This window comes from Muntiacus reevesi, chromosome 2 (genome assembly GCF_963930625.1).
Source record: "Muntiacus reevesi chromosome 2, mMunRee1.1, whole genome shotgun sequence".
Taxonomy (NCBI): Eukaryota; Metazoa; Chordata; class Mammalia; order Artiodactyla; family Cervidae; genus Muntiacus; species Muntiacus reevesi.
Window position 1 is genome coordinate 163,421,378 of NC_089250.1, and position 19,728 is coordinate 163,441,105.

Below are 19,728 nucleotides of genomic sequence, written 5' to 3' on the forward strand. Positions count from 1 at the left end.
GCAGGATTGGCTATTTACAGTCCTTCTGACTCTTATCACTGACTGATTGTGTCTCAGTGGTCCTCTAAGGTCCAGAGCTCTCCCATTGGGTCATCGAGAGCATGCAGCTCCTGGCTGGCATCCTCAGGTTTAAGCTCCTCAGGGTACAGGTTGGTTTCATATCATGACATTTCCCTGATGGGGGCCCATTCCAAACTGAGAAGAGGCGGTTGGGTCATGTCAATGTCAGGAGCATCATTTTCTTCCTTCTTGTCAGGACACCTCTCCCTCCAACTCGTGGGCTTCCCCTGGCTGCTTGCTCTCCAGCTGCATGCTTCACAGCAAACAAGAAAAGGTCCAATGTTTCCTTCAAATCTTGACCGAGGCGTGCTCACCTTGTGAATTACCTGGCCAAGGAACCTGCATTCCCCTCCTCCCTGCGTCCAGCTCACAGGTCGTCTCGTGTCCAGCTGTGTGTGCTAGAGTCCCTCTCCTCCAGGGCTGACAAGACCCTGACTCATTTCTCCCAGCTTCCTTGTACCCAGTCCTGTGCTGGGCAGGATGCATTTCCAGCAGTTCCTTCTTGGGTTGGTGACTCTCTGCCTTGACTCCTCTCTGGAAGGGCGGGTATAAGCCTTTATTCCTTGCATGAGGTCTAGACCTCTCGTTGCATTCGTGGGTAGGGAGTAGGGAGAGCTTTCGGAGGCAACGTTACTACTTGTGTGGTTGGGAATCAGGGAATGTCTGTCATCATTATAAGGTATTGAGGACTCCAAGAGGTTTTTGTTTTTTTGTTTTTTCACTTTTGGTTGAGCTGGGTCTTCATTGCTGCACGTGGGCTTTCTCTAGTTGCAGGGGACTACTCTTTGTGGCAGTGTGTGGGCTTCTCATTGTGGTGGCTTCTCTTGTTGCAGGGCATTGGCTTTAGGGTGCCGGCTCAGTAGTTGTGGCTTTGTTGCTCCCTGGCATGTGGAATCTTCCCAGACCAGGGATTGAACCCATGTCCCCTGCATTGGGAGGTGGATTCTTATCCACTGTACCACCAGGGAAGTCCCCACAAAGTTTTTTTCTAAAAAAAAAAAAAAAACACTAACATTTTGCCTTGTCTATAATCAAGGCATTTGTGCAGTCCTCAGCTTAATTGTAGACTTCCCTGTAGCTCAAACTGTAAAGAATCTGCCTGTGATGCAGGAGACCAGGGTTCAGTCCCAGGGTGGGGAAGATCCTCTGGAGAAGGGAATGGCAACCCACTCCAGTATTCTTGCTTGGAGAATTCCGTGGACAGTGAAGCCTGGAGGGCTATAGTTCGTGGGATCACAAAGAGTTGGACACAACTGAGCGACTAACACACAGCTTAATTGAGCTGAGTTGCCTGCTCTCAGTTCAGAAAAATTAGAGAGGAAGCTGGCTCTGGTCTGAATTAAATGGCAGCTAGGCAGCTTTGGTGGCAGCGAAGTTAACATCTTTCTATCCTTGTTACTTTCCACACATCCATATGTCCAGCTTATATTGATCAGACACTTGTTTGTTGAGGACCCATTGTGAGATCCACAGTATGCTTTACATACACATTTTGCTCTTTCTTTTAAAAAATTTTATTTATTTATTTTTTATTTTTGACTGTGCTGGATCTTTGTTGCTGTGTGGGCTTTTCTCTAGTTTCAGCGGGAACTACTCTCGGAGCTACTCTCGAGTTGTGATACACAGGCTTCTCATTGCGATGGCTTCTCTTGTTGAGGAGCACGGGCTCTAGGGTCCATGGGCTTCAGTAGTTGCGGCTCCGTCTCTCGAGTACAAGCTCAATGTTTGTGGTGCAGGGGCTTAGTTGCTCCAAGACATGTGGGATCTTCCCGGACCAGGGATTGAACCTGTGTCTCCTGCCTTGGCATGAGGATTCTTTACCACTGAGTCACCAGGGAAGCCTTCTTATTTCTTCTAATAATCTTTCCAGGTGATTCATCATGTCCCCATTTTACAGATTCAGAAACTGAGGCTCACAGAGGACTGCAGCAGGCTGGTCAATGGCAGAGCTGAATTCAGGCTCACGTCTGCCTGAGTTGTGCTGTCTGTCTGCACTGGCTGCCTTGCTCGTGCACGCAGTGGATGCCTCAGGTTGATTTCTTTGATTTCTGTGCCCGATATTCTGGTGAAGTCGGGGCACCTGTTGGGTTTCACACCCTGGCTCTTGGGAGAAGTCAGCAGCGTTGGCTGAGGTCTTGCCCCTGAGCTGCTGGCCTGTTCAGCAGGCGTACCCCTTCACTTTGTGCTCTCTGAGCAGAAGGATAGTGACGTCATCACCTAACCTGAGCGTGCAGCTTCTCCCAGCGCTTGGATCGGTTTATTTCTTTGTCTTTTAAAAAGAACAGTGACTGCTGCCTCCTCGTCTTGTCCTCCTAGAATAGCTCAAAGGGGAGGCCCTTTGAGCTTTGCATAAACCCCAGTCTTCCAGCTCATTAACCCTGAGAGGTGTGGGAATGATAGTCTAATTTTAAGGAGTGCTGAAGTCATATATGAGAGGAAGGCTCCCCCTCTGCACCCCCTCCCCACCATCAGGTCTCCTGGGGAGCTGGTCCCCTCCACCTCCCATCCATACATCCTGACCAGGATCCTGGCCTCTGGCCAAGGCACCAGGCCAGCTGGGGCTGGGCCACCGTGGGCACTGCCCAGAGCCTCCTCCAAGCTGCCCTTTCTCAGCCAACCCAGAGGGCTGCACCTCTAGAGCCTCGGGTTTTTCAGATCAGAAAATCAGAGGCCTGGCAGGGACCCTGGAGACCCAATAGTCCAAGCTCTCACTTTATGGAGGAGGCACGTGCAGGTCAGGTCGGGGGAGGGTCTTGCCTACCTCCCCTGGATCAGGGAAGAGTCTTGCCCACCTCCCCTGGATCAGAGCCATGCCCGCGCCCCTGCTGGCAGCTGATAGGCTTTCCATGGGGAGGCTGACCCCGCTGGGCAGCTTTGCACCCACTGTCTTCATTCTGCATCCTTGGGAGGTGGTGCTTGAGGCCGGGGGTCCTGTGGGCCTGAGGTCTGTGGAGCAGCCGATGGAGCTCAGCTGAGCGAGGCCACACGTGGAGGGACTTTTCCCACCCGGGGTGGGGGCTCCATTTGCTCCTCCCCAAATGGGCTGTCCCATGGCTCACAGTGGCAGAGGACCTTCAGGGTGCCCAGCATCACGCAGTAGGTGCTCATACGCCCTGGCTCCCTTTGCTTGTTGCCACACCGGTTCCACGGCCCCAGCCGACGTGCACACGGGGCCTGGGGTGGCTGAAGGAGCGGTGCACCGCTGAGGGCGCTCACTGGCCGGGGGCAGCCGGGGGAGGGCGCGGGTACCCTGGAAAAGCACCTTCACCTGTCCTGTTGGGGAAAGCAGCGCGCCCTGCTGTGTTTGCATGACTGACGCCGTCGCTTGTAGAGCACCTCCCACGTGTCGGGCCCTTTGCTAGAGAAACGTTTGCCTGACTGCTCTCCGTGGACCCCCCTCACGCCCTTTCCAGGCAGGACGGCCCTGGCCCTCGCTGCCAGGTGGGGAAACCGACCTCGGAGGAAACTTCTCGCAGGCTTGCACAGCTGTGTCGGTGAACGCTGCCCCAGCTCCCGGGGTGGGGGCTGACCTGAGCTTGTTGGGGGCTGCCTGGTCCTGCTGAGGTATCTGTTACTCTGTGTTAGAAAGAAGTAAAGGCATAGCAAAACTACCGACTCATGGTTTTCTGTTCCTTAAAACGATGTACCTTTATTTAGTTTGAGCAGCTGATTTCATTGAAAGTTGAAGTAAATAACCGTACGGAGTGGGGTGGGATGGGGTCTGAGGTGTTATCCGTGAAGGTGACCTTCCAGCCAATCAGATGCTCAAACCCCACGTGGTCTTTTTTTTTTTTTTAAGCATCTGTTTGTCTGTTTGGCTGTGGTGGCCTTTAGTTGCAGCATGTGGGATCTAGTTCCCTGACCAGGGATTGAACCCGAACCCCCTGTGTTGGGAGTGCGGAGTCTTAACCACTGGACCACCCGGGAAGTCCGTCACTTGGGTCACTCCCCAGGGCTCTTCCCTCACACCTGGTGTTGGGCGGATATCGTGAAGTTCCACGCAGGACTCACCCCGTCTCCTCTGCACCTGCCGGCGTTCCCTGGCCCTGCTCCACGGCTCTTGCATCTCCTCCCCGCTCCAGTTATTCTCTCCCCACCCCTTGCAGGACAGCTTGTCCTCAGCCTGATGTTCGATGCCTTCTCTGCAGGCTGGCCGGGCCTGGCTGTCTAGGTGAATGAACGTCCCACGGACCCCGATTCAGCGCTGCTCCCCTTGTGACCATGCTCTGCCCTCCCGAGCCTAGATAAGCTCTGCGGGTGCTGGGAGAGGCTGGTTGCCTGCATGCCTGTACTCCAGAACGTTTTTGTTCGCTTCTTCTGAAATAATTTCCTGCTTAGAACAGTTGCACAAGTAGCCCAAAGACCTCCCCTACGCCCTTTGCCCAAATTCCTGAATTGTTGCCGTTTTACCTCCTGTGCCCTTGCCCCCTCCCCCATATGTGTAGGTGTGGGTGGAAATACATTTATTTATCCATCATCATCACTGTTTTTCTGGATCATTTGAGAGCCAGTTGCAGACTAGAGAAGGGAGTGGCTACTCACTCCAGTATTCTTGCCTGGAGAATTCCATGGACAGAGGAGCCTGGTGGGCTACAGTCCATGGGGTCGCAAAGAGTCAGACACAACTGGGCAACTAACACTTTTTGCGACTCAAAGGTCTCCCCGTCCAGACAAAACTGAACAGTCCAGTGACCAATTTCCCCCAAACAAGGCCCCTCTCCTGCACAACGCTGATCCAGCCATGCAGTTGGAAATCACTATGATAGGTCCCGGCATCACTCAGTCATCAGAAGCCATTCGGATTCATCCACATGGTCTCTTTTCCATCCGATCTAGGGTTCAACCCAGAGGCATGTGTCACACTCTGAGAATGCCCACAGACTCTCCTTCAGTCTGGAAGGACTCCTCTGTCTCTTGCTGTCTTTCATGACCTTCTGGAGTACAGCTCCTTCATTCTGGGAAAAATCCCTCAACCAGCGTCCTCCAGAGCTTCCTTGTAACCAGACTCTGGCTGTCGCTTGGGGCAGGGGTCCCACAGAAGTGACTCAGGGTGAGGACCATCCACCGCTGAGGACGTAATCCCGGTCAACACCTGGCCGAATCGGTGCCCACAGCGTTTCTCTAACTTTGAGTCTTCATTCCCCACCACCCCCCGGTCAGGTGGGAGAGTCCTCCAAGCCCACGCACTTGCCCTTCACTTCTTTAAACCTCTGTCCTCCTGCCTTAGAGTCCTTTGATAGCTCCTGACTGAGTTCACCACCACTCTGATGGTTCTTACTCAGGGCATTTTCACTTTTCATCACTTCTTCTGCATTTACCAGTTGACACTGTACAGTAAAAAGGAACTTTGACCCCTCCGCCTTTATGTATTTGTCCATGTCTTTATATGGACTCATAGATTATTACTTTACTGAGTGGGTTTTATTACTATCTGTATTTTTTTTAATGCCCAAATAGGCCCTGATCTGGCCCGTGACATCCTCTTTGAGGTGGTTCTGATGTCCTTTTGACATGACCTCTTTCAGCACAGAGCTGGGAGATAAATGTGTATACACACACGCACACACACACACCCCTTTTATCTATCAGTTCAGTTCAGTTGCTCAGTTGTGTCCGACTTTGCAACCCCATGGACTGCAGCACCCCAGGCCTCCCTGTCCATCACCAACTCCCAGAGCTTACTCATACTCATGTCCACTGAGTCGGTGATGCCATCCAACCATCTCATCTTCTGTCATCCTCTTCTCCTCCTGCCTTTAATCTTTCCCAGAGTCAGGGTCTTTTCAAATGAGTCAGCTCTTTGCATCAGGTGGCCAAAGTATTGGAGTTTCAGCTTCAGCATCAGTCCTTTCAATGAACATTCAGGACTGATCTCCTTCAGGATGGACTGGTTGGATCTCCTTGCAGTGCAAGGGACTCTCAAGAGTCGTCTCCAACACCACAGTTCAAAAGCATCAATTCTTTGGTGCTCAGCTTTCTTTATAATCCAACTCTCACATCCATACATGACTGCTGGGAAAACCATAACTTTGACAAGACGGACCTTTGTTGGCAAAATAATGTCTCTGCTTTTTAACATGCTGTCTAGGTTGGTCATAAAACTGGAGCCCATTATACAGAGTGAAGTAAGCCGGAAAGATAAACACCAATACATTATACTAACGCATATATATGGAATTTAGAAAGATGGTAATGATAACTCTATATGCAAGACAGAAAAAGAGACACAGATGTATAGGTTGGTCATAACTTTTCTTCCAAAGAGCAAGCGTTTTATCCATAGCTAGTGTTTATCTGATAGCTCTGATTACAGCCCAGCCCTGAGAGTTCTTTCAAGCCTAAATCGCCTTTGTATAGGCAAGTCTTCCCCTGACTGTGAGAACCTGCTCCCTTTATCCTCGATATGGCTATTTTTCTGCTAATCTCCATGTGGGTAACAATTTCCTTAAGACACCAGTCTCATCCTCCCTGCCACTGTGGCCCCGTCCCTTCTTTGGTACGTCTTTCTTTTCCTGCCCAAACCGTCAGGGAGAGAGGGAGGGAGAAGCATTTTTAATCTGGAAAGCCCTCTGCACACGTCTGTCTGTTGAAGCACTTGGCTTACTCCCGTCCCCTCACAGGCCCTTCCCAGATCGCCCCGGCCTGAAAGGAGCCCAATTTTTTTATGCTGCAGCTTGTTTTTCGATTACCAGCCTTCTCAGGTTTTTTTTGTGTGTTAGGTTTTCAGCTTGTCTTGCTCTCGCTTAGCCTATCAACTCTGCAATGTGCAAGCCTCATCGTCTTAAAAACTACTTTATTGAGACGTGATTGATGTAAAAGAGGGACTTTCCTGGTGGCTCAGACAGTAAAGAATCTTCTTGCAATATGGGAGACCCAGGTTCAATTCCTGGATCAGGAAGATCCCCTGGAGAAGGGAATGGCAACCACTCCAGTATTCTTGCCTGGAGAATTCCGTGACATATAAAAGCTGTGCTATGCATACTTAATGTATACAATTCAACAGGTTGGAGGCTAAGTATATCTCCCTGTGAGACCATCACTGCCATCACGGTGATAAATATATCCATCACCTCCCAAAGTGTCCTCCCACCCCCGTTACTGTTACTGTTATTATTAATTTGCGTGCTTAGTTGCTCAGTTATGTCCAGCTGTTTGTGACCTCATGGACTGTAACCCGCCAGGCTCCTCTGTCCATGGGATTCTCCAGGTAAAGATAGTGGAGTGGGTCGCCATTCCCTTCTCCAGGGGATCTTCCCGATCCAGGGATCAAACCCGGGTCTCTAGCATTGCAGATGGATTCTTTTTTTTTTTTTTTTAATTTTTATTTATTTTTTATTTTTCAGTGGGTTTTGTCATACATTGATATGAATCAGCCATAGAGTTACACGTATTCCCCATCCCGATCCCCCCTCCCACCTCCCTCTCCACCCGATTCCTCTGGGTCTTCCCAGCCCACCAGGCCCGAGCACTTGACTCATGCCTCCCACCTGGGCTGGTGGTCTGTTTCACCACAGATAATATACATGCTGTTCTTTCGAAACATCCCACCCTCACCTTCTCCCAAAGAGTTCAAAAGTCTGTTCTGTACTTCTGCGTCTCTTCTTCTGCCCTGCATATAGGGCCATCGTTACCATCTTTCTAAATTCTGTATATATGTGTTAGTATGCTGTAATGTTCTTTATCTTTCTGGCTTACTTCACTCTGTATAATGGGCTCCAGTTTCATTGCAGATGGATTCTTTATCATCTGATCTACCAGGAAAATATAAGGATTATTAATCTGATCCCCATTTAGGCTCTCTTGGTGCTGGTGCCAGAGCTGCTCCTTTTGCATAGGTCTCATGCGTACAACTGAAGGCGTTGGCTTTTTAGACCAGAATCTGAACGCCTGCCCTTCGAAGCAGAGCCTGCTCTGCCCCAGTCTCTGAAGGAAGGTGACTCATGGCCCTTTGGAGAAGCACTTGTTGATGCAAGCCTCCCTCCCTGACATTCCACTGGAAAATCAACCCTTTGCTGGCCTGACTAAATTTATAAAGGGTTGGCCCCAGCAGCTGGTAGCAGCAGCTGGCAGTTAAAATCTCTGACAGATTTTTTTTTTCTCCTCTGAAAAATATTTCAGACACTCTGGTCCCAGCACCACCACTCGTAGAATTTGAAAGCCATTTATAGCCACTTACAGTTGGTCTGAGAAGAATTCCCCTCCGTCCTCATAAGTCAGCTCTCCCTTGTCCTTAAGCCCATCTGGGGCATGATCGATCCCTGCGAAATAAGACAGGAAGATCCCGGGGCTGATGGTGCAGTGTGAATTTGATGGGTTTTTGCTTTTAACAGTCTCACGTGGTTCAGTTGAATATGCATATACACACGTATGTATATTTAAATCAACCCTGAATATTCATCGAAAAGACTGATGCTAAAGCTGAAGCTCCAATATTTTGGCCAACTGATGCGAAGAGCCGACTCATTGGAAAAGACCCTGATGCTGGGAAAGATTGAGGGGGAGAAGCAGGTGACAGAGGATGAGGGTTGGATGGCATCACTGACTCAATGGACATGAGTTTGAGCAAACTCTGGGAGATACTGAAGGACAGGGGAGCCTGGTGCGCTGAGGCCCAGGGGGTCGCAAAGAGTCGGACACGACTGAGCACAACAACGTGGGAGGCCTATAAGCCTTCACCCGAGCCTATTAACTCTTGATTTGCACACTATTCTAATGCCCTTTCATCTGTAGTCCATTAGGAGCAGAAAATTGGAAAGCACAAAGATAGTCAGGTGAGGTGGTGGAGGCAGACGGCTGGCTCAGCCTGTGAGGGAGAGACCAGCCTGAGTTTGCAGAGTCCTCGGCCGTGGTTCAGGGCCTTCCCTTTCACAGATGGAGAAGTTAAGCTCAGAGGAGTCACCTGGCTGAGATCCCAAGGTGGGGCTGGTCTAGAATCCAGCCCTCCTGACTCCGTATACCATTGTGTTTTAGGGCCCGGCATACCTCCCCACTTACATCATAATCGCTCAAGACGCTGATCACGTGTCATTGACAAAGTGTTTAATTATATTCAGGATTTTCTGTTAAAAAAAAAAAAACAGCTTTGAGCAATTGTCCAGCATGCTTTGAAAATTAATTCCATCCCCAAAAGTTAAAATGCCATCTCATAGACTGTTCGGGGAGATACTGTTATCTGACAGATTCTCCACCGGGACCTCAATTTTCCCCAGTGGTGCCTGTTGAGAGAGGCGCGGCTGGGTTTCTGTCCCGAGATGAGGCTGGCAAGTGGTGTGAGTAGAGAAATTACTATAGGTGTGAGTTTACAAGCGTTGCTCTGCTTGTCCTGTCTCTTAGGTTTTTCCACTGAGCTATGAATTGAAGTAGCTCCCTAGCACTGGAACTTTTCCTCAAGGATGCCTTCTTATTTCTTTTGCTTATAAAAGCCGCATGTGTTCAGAATAGAACTAGAAAATAGAAATAAACTCAACAAAAAAGAAAAGAAACACTGCTAACTTGACTGCTGAAAGAGAATTGCCGTTAACCCCTTGATGTATCCGTCCACCTTGCTTGGTTGGTTCACTGTCAGTCGCTTCCTGTGTGGGTGTTTGTACCTACATGTATGTGTGTACATATACACACAGATGCATATATATTCATACACACATGCGCATAAAGTCCAGATCATGCTGCCAGTAGTTTTCTAACCTATTTTTAGTTAATAATGGATATCTTTATTTTTGAATACATGGAGATCTACCGTCTTTTAAAAATTTTTAAAATTAATTTTCAATTTTTTAACCTTCTTTTTTTCACATGGCTGCAAATGAGTCCGTTCTGTGACTGTGCTTCAACTTGACTAACTGTCCCCTAGTGCGGACATTCTTGTTATTTCTTTTTTTTTTTTTCCCTATTGTGGTCACAGCTGTGATTGGCATCTTTGCTCACAGCCTTAATCATCTTCTTAGAATAAATTCTTGGAAGTAGAATGGCTGTGTCCAAAGAAACAGAGTCTTTTATGGCTTTCGGGGTGTGTTGCCAGAACTCCTGGGCCGTGTTTTTCCGCTCAGGTTTTATGACTTTGGAAGGCCGATATTGCCTGTGGTTAAGGATTCTCTGAACCATGGTCCAGCAGAGACATCCTGAGCCCCTGTGGGCCTCCTCCTCCAGGCCTGCCCCTTCCTTCACTTCCCTCTCTGTCCACCTCCCTCTGACTCCTCGGGTATGGTCATCACAGGGCTCCAGGGTCGGAGGGCTTGGGATGGTGGGTGGGAACCGTGAAGGAAGAAGGAAGTGTCACGAGATCCATGGGAGTAAATAGAAAGGTGTGGGCACAAGTGTGTGCCAGTCCGGTCATATTTAGAAAATAGTTTTGGAACACTCACCCTGGGCCTCCCTGCCTCTCTTTCGTCTCGATGCCAAGGGAAGCACTTTGGGGCTGAGCATTTGAGGCTTTGGGCTAATTCTTCAGCTTAAGATTGAGTCCCAGCCCCTTGCCCTGGCCTGTGGTCTGGCTCCGGCCCTCCTGTCCCCTTGCTGGCCATCTTGATCTGTTCTCTAGCTGCAGTGGCCATTCCCCATTGCTCCAGAACACCACGCTCCTTCCTGGACCGGGCTTTCAGATCTGCGGCTCCCTCTGCTGCGGGGGCTCCTTCCCTTACTCTTCTGTCTTTGGGACATAACCCAGTGGGGCAGTTAAGGGCATGGCTCCTGGTGTCTGGCTTGGGTTTGTATCCTGGTTCTGCCTTTTACCAGCTGTGCAACCTTGGACAGATTTCTCTGTGCATTAGTTTCCTCATCTGTAAAATGGGAATAATGATAATACCCAGCTCACAGGGTGGTTGTGAGCATTGACTGTGGTGACGGCTGTGAACACTAGATCTTAGCTCCTGGCACATAGCACGTGTCAGTAAACATGAGCTGTCACTGAGCTGTTGGCTGGCCTCAGCTTGTAACATTACAAAGACACTTTCCCTGATCCCCACTCCGGGCTGGGACCTCCTAGTTTATGTTTTCTTAGCCATTTGTATTTTTCTATCTTAGCAGTTAAGAACAGTTTTTACTGGATAAATAAGCATTTTTGTTTTATTTTTAAAATTATCATTATTATTTTTAACACCAAAAACATCTTGTATTGGGGTATAGCTGATTAACAATGTCGTGGTAGTTTAAGGTGAACAGCAGAGGGACTCAGCCATACATACACACGTATCCATTCTCACCCAAACCTCTCTCCCATCCAGGCTAGCACATAACACTGAACAGAGTTCCATATGCTATACAATAGGTCTTTACTGGTTATCCATTTTAAATATAGCATTGTGTACATGACCTCCCACAGTCCCTAACTATCCCTTCCCCCTCTTTACCGTAAGTTTCTTTTCTAAGTCTGTTCTAAGTCTGTGAGTCTCTTTCTGTTTTGTAAGTAAGCCCATTTGTATAATTTCTTTTTAGATTCCACAGATAAGGAATGTCATATGATATTTCTCCTTCTCTGTCTGACTTACTTCTGTGAAACTCTCTAGGTCCATCATGTTGCTGCAAATGGCATTATTTCATTCTTTTTAATGGCTGAGTAATATTCCCCGTATATATGTATCACATCTTCTTTATCCATTCCTCTGCTGATGGACATTTAGGTTGCTTCCATGTCTTGGCTATTGTAAACAGTGAATGATGCTGCTGCTGCTAAGTCACTTCAGTTGTGTCCGACCCTGTGTGACCCCATAGATGGCAGCCCACCAGGCTCCCCTGTCCCTGGGATTCTCCAGACAAGAACACTGGAGTGGGTTGCCATTTCCTTCTTCAAGGCAGGGAAGCAAAAAGTGAAAGTGAAGTCGCTCAGTTGTGTCCAACTCGCAGTTACCCCCTGAACTGCAGCCTACCAGGCACCTCTGTCCATGGGATTTTCCAGGCAAAAGTACTGGAGTGGGGTGCCATAGCCTTCTCCAAAACAGTGATAAGCATTAAAAAAATTTTTTTTTTTTTTTTAAAGTTTGGCTGTTGCTTGAGACTGTAAGCTCCATGAGGGCAGGGGCCACCTTACAGGGCGGTTGTAATACCATAGTTGTTATTCAGTCAGTGTCTGCTCAAGGACTGAAGGAACGGTCTCGTTATTGACTGCTACAGAGCCAAGTTCATCAGAAAGAACTAATGACCCTCCCTGATAAGCTAAGACATGACTGGTCATGGAAGGGGGTTCCCAGAAGAGTAGAAGGATGTGTGTGACTAGTGAGTGTCCAGTGTCCCTCTGAACTTTCAAAGCCAGCCAGCTCTTGGAGGTTGTCTAATGCCAACCTTCTCAGTGGACAAAGGGCCAGTGTAGTTTTAAATTTCTAACTCACTTTAAGGTCTAAACTTTTGAAAATATATTTAAATGAATTACTAGAAAGCAAAACAGAGCTCAAGGCCAGGGTTTCTCAACCCTGGCATGCTGACATCTGGGGCCAGATAATTCTTTCTTGTAGGTCTGCCCTGTGCATTGTAGGCTATTCAGCAGCATCCCTGGATGCCAGCTGCACCTGGCCCTCTGGTAGTGATGATCAGAATTGTCTTCGGATATTGCCAGATGTCCCCTGGTTGGCAAAAGTCACCGCTGGTTGAGAACTGCCCATCAAACCTACAAAAGACAAGCCCCAACTTCCACTACTGGAACAGACAGAACGAATATCGTGTTCCTCTAAAGGCCTCTCGGAAAAAATAAAGAATAAAGGCCTCTCGGTCCTTACCCCGGGTGTGTGTGTGCTGTGTCTTCGTGGAGCAGTAACCAGCGCCTCCTGGATCAGCACCGCCATGGGCCATGCTTGGAGTAGCCCAGCTCCTTCCTCTATAGGAAGGGAAACTGAGGCCCTGCGTGGGGCCCAGAGAAAACGTGCAGTTGAAACACATTGAAGATGTTCAGGAACGTTTCTGAGCCTTGGTTTTCTCCTCTCCCCGGTTCACTTGTACCAGATTATGTCATCCAGCCAGCTGCCCTTGAAGACCTGGAAAACCCAATCTTAGCCTCCTTGTAGCCTCCCTGTCCTCCCATAGTGATATCAGCGGCCAGGTCTCCACGGATCTGACAGCCCAGAGGTAGGGCGGGGGTGGGGCCCGAGGCTGATGGCCGGACCCCGGGGCCCAGTCTCTGGGGCTGCCTCTCTGTCCTCCCCTCCCCTCTTCTGTCTGTAATTCCAACTCCCCCCCCCCCCCACCGCCCCGCTCCCACACCCCCCAGCCCCGGTGCACACTCCCCTGCGTGGGGCTGGGCCAAGTCGTGCAGTGATATCCGACTCTTTGTTACCCCTAGGACTGTAGCCCGCTAGGCTCCTCTGTCTATGCAATTCTCTAGGCAAGAACACTGGAGTGGGTAGCCATTCCGTTCTCCAGGGATCTTCCCAACGCAGGGATTGAACCCGGGTCTCCTGCCTTGCAGGCGGAGGCTTTACCATCTAAGCCACTTTGGGAAGCTCTCCTGGGGCCTTAGGGATGACCTGAGGGGACCCCAAGAAGGAGGTTTCCCAATACCCCTCACACACAAAGGCCATTTTAGAGATTTGTCCCCTTGTGCTCTTATTTAAATAGAAGTCCTCCAGGAATGACATCATGCTATTTATACTTTCCCAGGAATGACTTAGCTGCCTCTGGCCTCCCAGGACATCAGCTGGGGTAGATGTTTATGTTCTTTATCTTTGGGAGGTGGGCAGAGAATACAGGAGCCAGCAACCCACAGGAAAGGGACCAGATCCTGTGCCTTCGCTCAGCAAATGGGCCTGGATGGGGACTTCTCATCTTCCAGCCAGCCGCCCGCCCTCCCCCTGCCCTGCGTGCCCTGCACCCCACCCCTCACTGTTCTCCACGTGCAGTGTGTTCATCGTGCTTCTGCCTACGGACTTGACAGTTTATTGAAACCAGACTTGTTCACACCCAGCCTTGGGACTTGGCTCAGATGCCTTTACGTACATACACAAACACATGTAATCTCTCTCTCTCTACACACAGGTGTATATATATATGTATGTCTCTATGTGTGTATTTATTCTATGTATTTATATATATGTATGTATATACTACTTCTGCTTTATTGGCTATGCTAAAGCCTTTAACTGTGTGGATCACAACAAACTGGAAAATTCTTAAAGAGATGGGAGTATCAGACCACCTGACCTGCCTCCTGAGAAATCTGTATGCAGGTCAAGAAGCAACAGTTAGAACTGGACATGGAACAACAGACTGGTTCCAAATTGGGAAAGGAGTACGTCAAGGCTGTATATTGTCACCCTGCTTATTTAACTTATATGGAGAGTACATCATGTGAAACTCTGGGCTAGATGAAGCACAAGCTGGAATCAAGATTGCCGGGAGAAATATCAATAACCTCAGATACGCAGATGACACCACCCTTATGGCAGAAAGTGAAGAGGAACTAAAGAAACTCTTGATGAAAGTGAAAGAGGAGAGTGAAAAAGTTGGCTTAAAACTCAACATTGAGAAAACTAAGATCATGGCATCTAGTCCCATCACTTCACGGCAAATAGATAGGGAAACAGTGGAAACAGTGACAAAGTTTATTTTTTTGGCCTCCAAAATCACTGCAGATGGTGACTGTAGCCATGAAATTAAAAGACTCTTGCTCTTTGAAAGAAAAATGACCAACTTAGACAGTATGTTAAAAAGCAGGGACATTGTTTTGCCCAAAAGGTCTGTCTAGTCAAAGCTGTGGTTTTTCCAGTAGCCATGTATGGATGTGAGAGTTGCACTATAAAGAAAGCTGACCACAGAAGAATTGATGTTTTTGAACTGTGGTGTTGGAGAAGACTCTTGAGAGTTCCTTGGACTGCAAGATCAAACCAGTCCATCCTGAAGGAGATCAGTCCTGAGTGTTCATTGAAAGGACTGATGTTGAAGCTGAAACTCCAATACTTTGGCCACCTGATGCAAAGAGCTGATTCATTTGAAAAGACCCTGACGCTGGGAAAGATTGAAGGCAGGAGGAGAAGGGGACGACAGAGCATGAGATGGTTGGATGGCATCACCGACTCAATGGACAAGAGTTTGAGCAAACCCCGGGAGCTGGTGAAGGACAGGGAAGCCAAGTGTGCTGCAGTCCATGGGGTGGCAGAGAGTCTTGGTCACGACTGAGTGACTGAACTGAAAGGACCCACTGGGGATCAGGGCAAGCCCACAGGTTGCCTCCAGACCCTAGTGGACTCCGTCCTGGACCCTCACTGACTATGTGGGTTCTCCTCACCCCGCGTCCCTAGACAGCCCGGCCCCCAGACCTTTGCCCAGGCAGTGCCCGCTTCCTGGTGTACCCGTCCCTACAATCAACCCCAGGTCTTTCTGGAAAAAACCTTCCAAACTGGGGAGAGTTCGACAGCTTTTGGAGGAGAAATTGCATAGACTGAATCCTGGGGCCCTCGGTGGGTTAAGTTACCTTGCTTATGAGCGAGTTACAGCACCGGTATAGATGGAATAGATGATGGATGTGGAAATGGAGGATAGATATTGGGGAGGGGAGAAGCAAAATATGGAACGCTTCACGAATTTGCGTGTCATCCTTGCGCAGGGGCCATGCTAATCTTCTCTGTATCGTTCCAATTTTAGTATATGTGCTGCCGAAGCGAGCACGAACTGGTGGTTGACTCCAGAGCTATTTATAGTGGACAGAATTAAAAACTTTTCGCTGAGGGTGAATTCCATTAAAAACCAACAGTTCTTTCCCTTTTTAAAAACTGTATTAGTGCAATAATAGCTTAACCTAAGGGAGTTATTCCCTGAAACTGAGACGTGTTTGTTGCTTCACCAATTATAATGCAGATCGCTGTTGGAAATCAACGATCGTATGCAAATTACCCCGGAAGAGGGGCGGAGCCACTGCCGTCCCAGAGGTCTCCCGGAAGCTGAACCTGAATGTTTATATACATGTTGTTGTTCGCTGTTTTTCAGTCCCTCAGTCGAGTGTCCGACTCTTTGCAACCCCATGAACTGCAGCACACCCAGGCCTCCCTGTCCATCACCAACTCCCAGAGCTTGCTCAAACTCTTGTCCATTGAGTTGGTGATGCCATCCAACCATCTCATCCTCTGTCGTCCCCTTCTCCTCCTGCCTCTAATCGTTCCCAGCATCAGGGTCTTTTCAAATGAATCAGTCCTTCGCATCAGGTGGCCAAAGTATTGGAGTTTCAGCTTCAGCATCAGTCCTTCCAGTGAATATTCAGGCTTGATTTCCTTTAGGATTGACTGGCTTGATCTCCTTGCAGTCCAAGGGATTCTCAAGAGTCTTCTCCAATACCACAGTTCAAAGGCATCCATTCTTCGGGGCTCAGTCTTTTTTATTGTCCACCTTTCTCATCCATACATGATTACTGGAAATACCGCAACTTTGACTATATGGGCCTTTATCGGCACAGTAATGTCTCTGCTTTTTCAAAGAGCCTTGACTGTATTTTTTTTTTTTTTTAACCTCAGTGTGCGATTGTGCGATCTTAGTTTCCTGACCAGGGATCAAACCTGGGCCCTGAGCAGTGCAAGCCTGGAGTCCTAACAACTGGGGGGGGGGGGGGGTGGGGGGGGGGGGGTGGGGTGTGTGTGGGTGTGTGTGGGTGTGTGTGTTAAGTTGCTTCAGCGCTCTCGGACTCTTTGCAACCCTATGGAGCATAGCCCACCAAGTTTCTCTGTCAGTAGGTTTTTCCAGGCAAGAGTACTGGAGTGTGTTCCTGCAGGGGATCTTCCTGACCTAGGGATTGAACCCACCTCTGTTAATTCTCCTGTGTTTGCAGGCGGGTTCTTTACCACTAGTACCACCTGGGAAGCCCTGCCCCCCACCCCCCAACAACTGGACTGCCAGAGGATTGCCCCTACACACATTTTAATTATATCTTATCAGTGAAACTGCTGCTTTTGGCTGCCTAGTGCGTGGTACTGGGGAGCCATAGTGAATGGAACAGGCTCGGAGTCCCTCTTCCCCAGGCTGAGACCCGAGCCTCCCTCTGAACTCTTTCGGCCACCTTGCCCCGGGTGTCACTACCCTTCTCAGATACCTATGAATCATCTGTCTCAGAGGCCCTCTCTGTGAATGGATCAGTCGCGACCTCCGGAACCACAGCACCCACCCTGGGCTGGCCGGCCCTTGGGCAATGTTGCTGAACTTGAAGCGGGTTAGAGGGGAGTGATGGGGAGGGCCTCCCCCGTCTGCTTGGGGGTCAGTGTGTGCTGACCACCTCGCACCGGCTGTCTTGGGGGGCAGGCCGTCCATTCCTGCTGTCCTGCTGGGACAGTGTCGAGCGACCTCTTCATAAACTGGGAGGAGGTTTGCCTTGTGGAGGAGAAATGTCAGGGTAAGGTTGACACAGCAGGAAGCTCTAGGCCAGAAACAGATGCTCTAAGGCGGCTGGCTGCACGTTGACATCGAATTCTGAGTGTTTCTGTTACTGGTGGGAGCCAACCATAGTTTTTATGTGTGAGTTTAACTTGTTAAAGAGGAATCTAGCTGGGGAACAAGACCCTCAGCACCTAAGGAGTATGCAAGAAGCTTCTAGGGTGAAGTCAGGCAGGCCTTACTGTCCTCCTGCTTGGCTTCCTCCCCTCCCCCATGGTGCTCCCTGACCCCCACCGTTTTTGTTTTATTTTTAAAAATTTATTTATGTATATTTATTTTTGGCTGCACTGGGTCTTCACTGCTGCATATGGGTTTTCTCTGGTTGTGGTAAGTGAGGGCTACTCTCTGGTTGTGGTGAACGGGCTTCTCGTTGCAGTGGCTTCTCTTGTTTTAAGGCACAGGCTCTAGGGTGCCAGGCTCTAGGGAGCTGCGGCTCTTGGACTCTAGAGCACAGGCTCAGAAGTTGTGGTGCATGGGCTTTGCTGTCTTCTCTAACCAGGGATCAAACCCGCGTCTCCTGCATTGGCAGGCGCTCTCTTAACCACTGGACCACCAGGGAAGTCCTCCCCCACCATTTTAGCAAGGCCGAGGGACCTCCAGCTGCAGTGGGAGGGGCTCACCCTTAGTGGGGCCTGGAGGGGGGCTGAGATCATCCTTATTCAGAGCTCCAGGGAGACCCAGGGGCCGTGGGAGAAGAGGCTATGGGAGGACTTGGCTGGGCGGCTCTCAGGAGAACTAAAGTCCACTGGGGGTGTTACTGGTGTCCCTAAAGTCCTCTCCCTGCCCCGAGACTGTGTATTTTAAATGGCTTGTTCAGGCCCCACCATAGGCCAGTGATGTCTGCTCTTCAAGCTCCCGCTGAGGGCTCTTTCTGTGGTCTAGGGGCCGTGCAGACTGCTCACTGTAAAATGCTCACAACACCCCCAGGAGGGAGGGGGTTCTGTTATGACTGCTCTGTTACAGATGAGCAGGCCGAGGCTCAGAGATACAAACATGTTCAAGGACATGTAGGTAGTGAGTGGCAGAGCTGGGCTTTGAAGCAGGTCCAGCTTGGCTACCGAGCCCGGTTCTGAACTTCCCCACTGGCTGCCTCGAATTGGCTTCCTTCCTTGCCCTATGCCATGGAGTCCTGCCTCCATCACTGGCCTCTCTCAAGTCCAAGGAAGACTGTAAAGAAGCCGTGTCACCTGTGACCGTGCCAAGCGTGAGCACAGGATGCAGGAAGGAACCGATGACTAAGTACTAAGGACCGATTACATCCATACTGAGAGCCTGGCCAGCCCTCTGGCTTTATTTTCTCTTGGAAGGATTTGGTAGATCTCTGTGTCGACTAGCGATTTTGGTGCCTTGCCAGTGTGATTGGACTTCTGTCCAGAGTCGTATTGTCCTATTTTTACGGGAAAATGGTGGGAAAGGGGTAGTCCATATTTAGTGCCATGCTTTTCCGGATTTTGTGCATTTTATTGGTGGTATTGCTGTTTCAAAGCACAAGAAGGCTATGATGAGCCTGATGTAGAAAATGCTTGTGTTAGAGAAACTTCATTTGGGTGTGTGTTATAGTGCTGTTTTCTATGAATTCAACATTAAGGAATATATATTGTGTGCATGCTTGCTAAGTGGCTTCAGTCATGTCCATCTCTTTGTGACTCTATTGACTATAGCCTGCCAGGCTCCTCTGTCCATGGGATTCTCCAGGCAAGGATAGTGGAGTGGGTTGCCTTGCACTCCTCCAGGGGATCTTCCTCACCCAGGGCTCAAACCTGCATCTCCTGCATTGCTGGCGGATTTTTTTTTTTTACCACTGAGGCATCGTGGAAACCTCAAGGAATATATATAAAGTTATATTAAGGAATATATATTAACTATATAGTAAATAAAATGTTTTTAAACAGAAACCCACATAAAACAAGGTTATATTTTGATCGGTTGACAAAAATACTGTGACCAGTGGCTCACAGGAGCCTACCCCCTATATTTCCCCTAGGAACAGCAGTTCAGTGTTTGCTAATTCAGTGTCTACATGACTTTATAGAATGTAATTACTGCAAATAAAGAGAATCAACTGTACTTAACTTTGCTGCTCTGTGGGAGTAATTAAGAAGGGCATTCTGGGGGTGTGGTGGTGGCTTTTTAAACCTCAGAAATGGCCCTGCCTCCTCTCCCATCTGTTTTAGTCTCTTCCTGCTGCCATAACGAAATATCCCAGACTAGGTGACTTACCAACAGCAGAAATCATTGGACTTCCCTGGTGGTCCAGTGGTTAACACTCTGAGCTTTCAGTGCAGGGGGCATGAGTTCAGTCCCTCGTTGGGGAAGACCCTGCATATGCCACGA

At 49.2% G+C, this 19,728-nt stretch overlaps 1 protein-coding gene and 1 non-coding gene across 8 annotated transcripts in view; one reads left to right on the top strand and one right to left on the bottom strand.

The window, feature by feature from the left end:
• TACC2 (transforming acidic coiled-coil containing protein 2) overlaps positions 1 to 19,728 on the top strand; it is a 227,463-nt gene that overhangs the window by 100,156 nt on the left and 107,579 nt on the right. The gene's annotated exons all lie outside the window — the stretch shown is intronic.
• On the bottom strand, positions 15,539 to 15,645 carry LOC136162002 (U6 spliceosomal RNA). Its single transcript, XR_010661855.1, has one exon. It is a non-coding gene; the product is annotated as a U6 spliceosomal RNA (small nuclear RNA).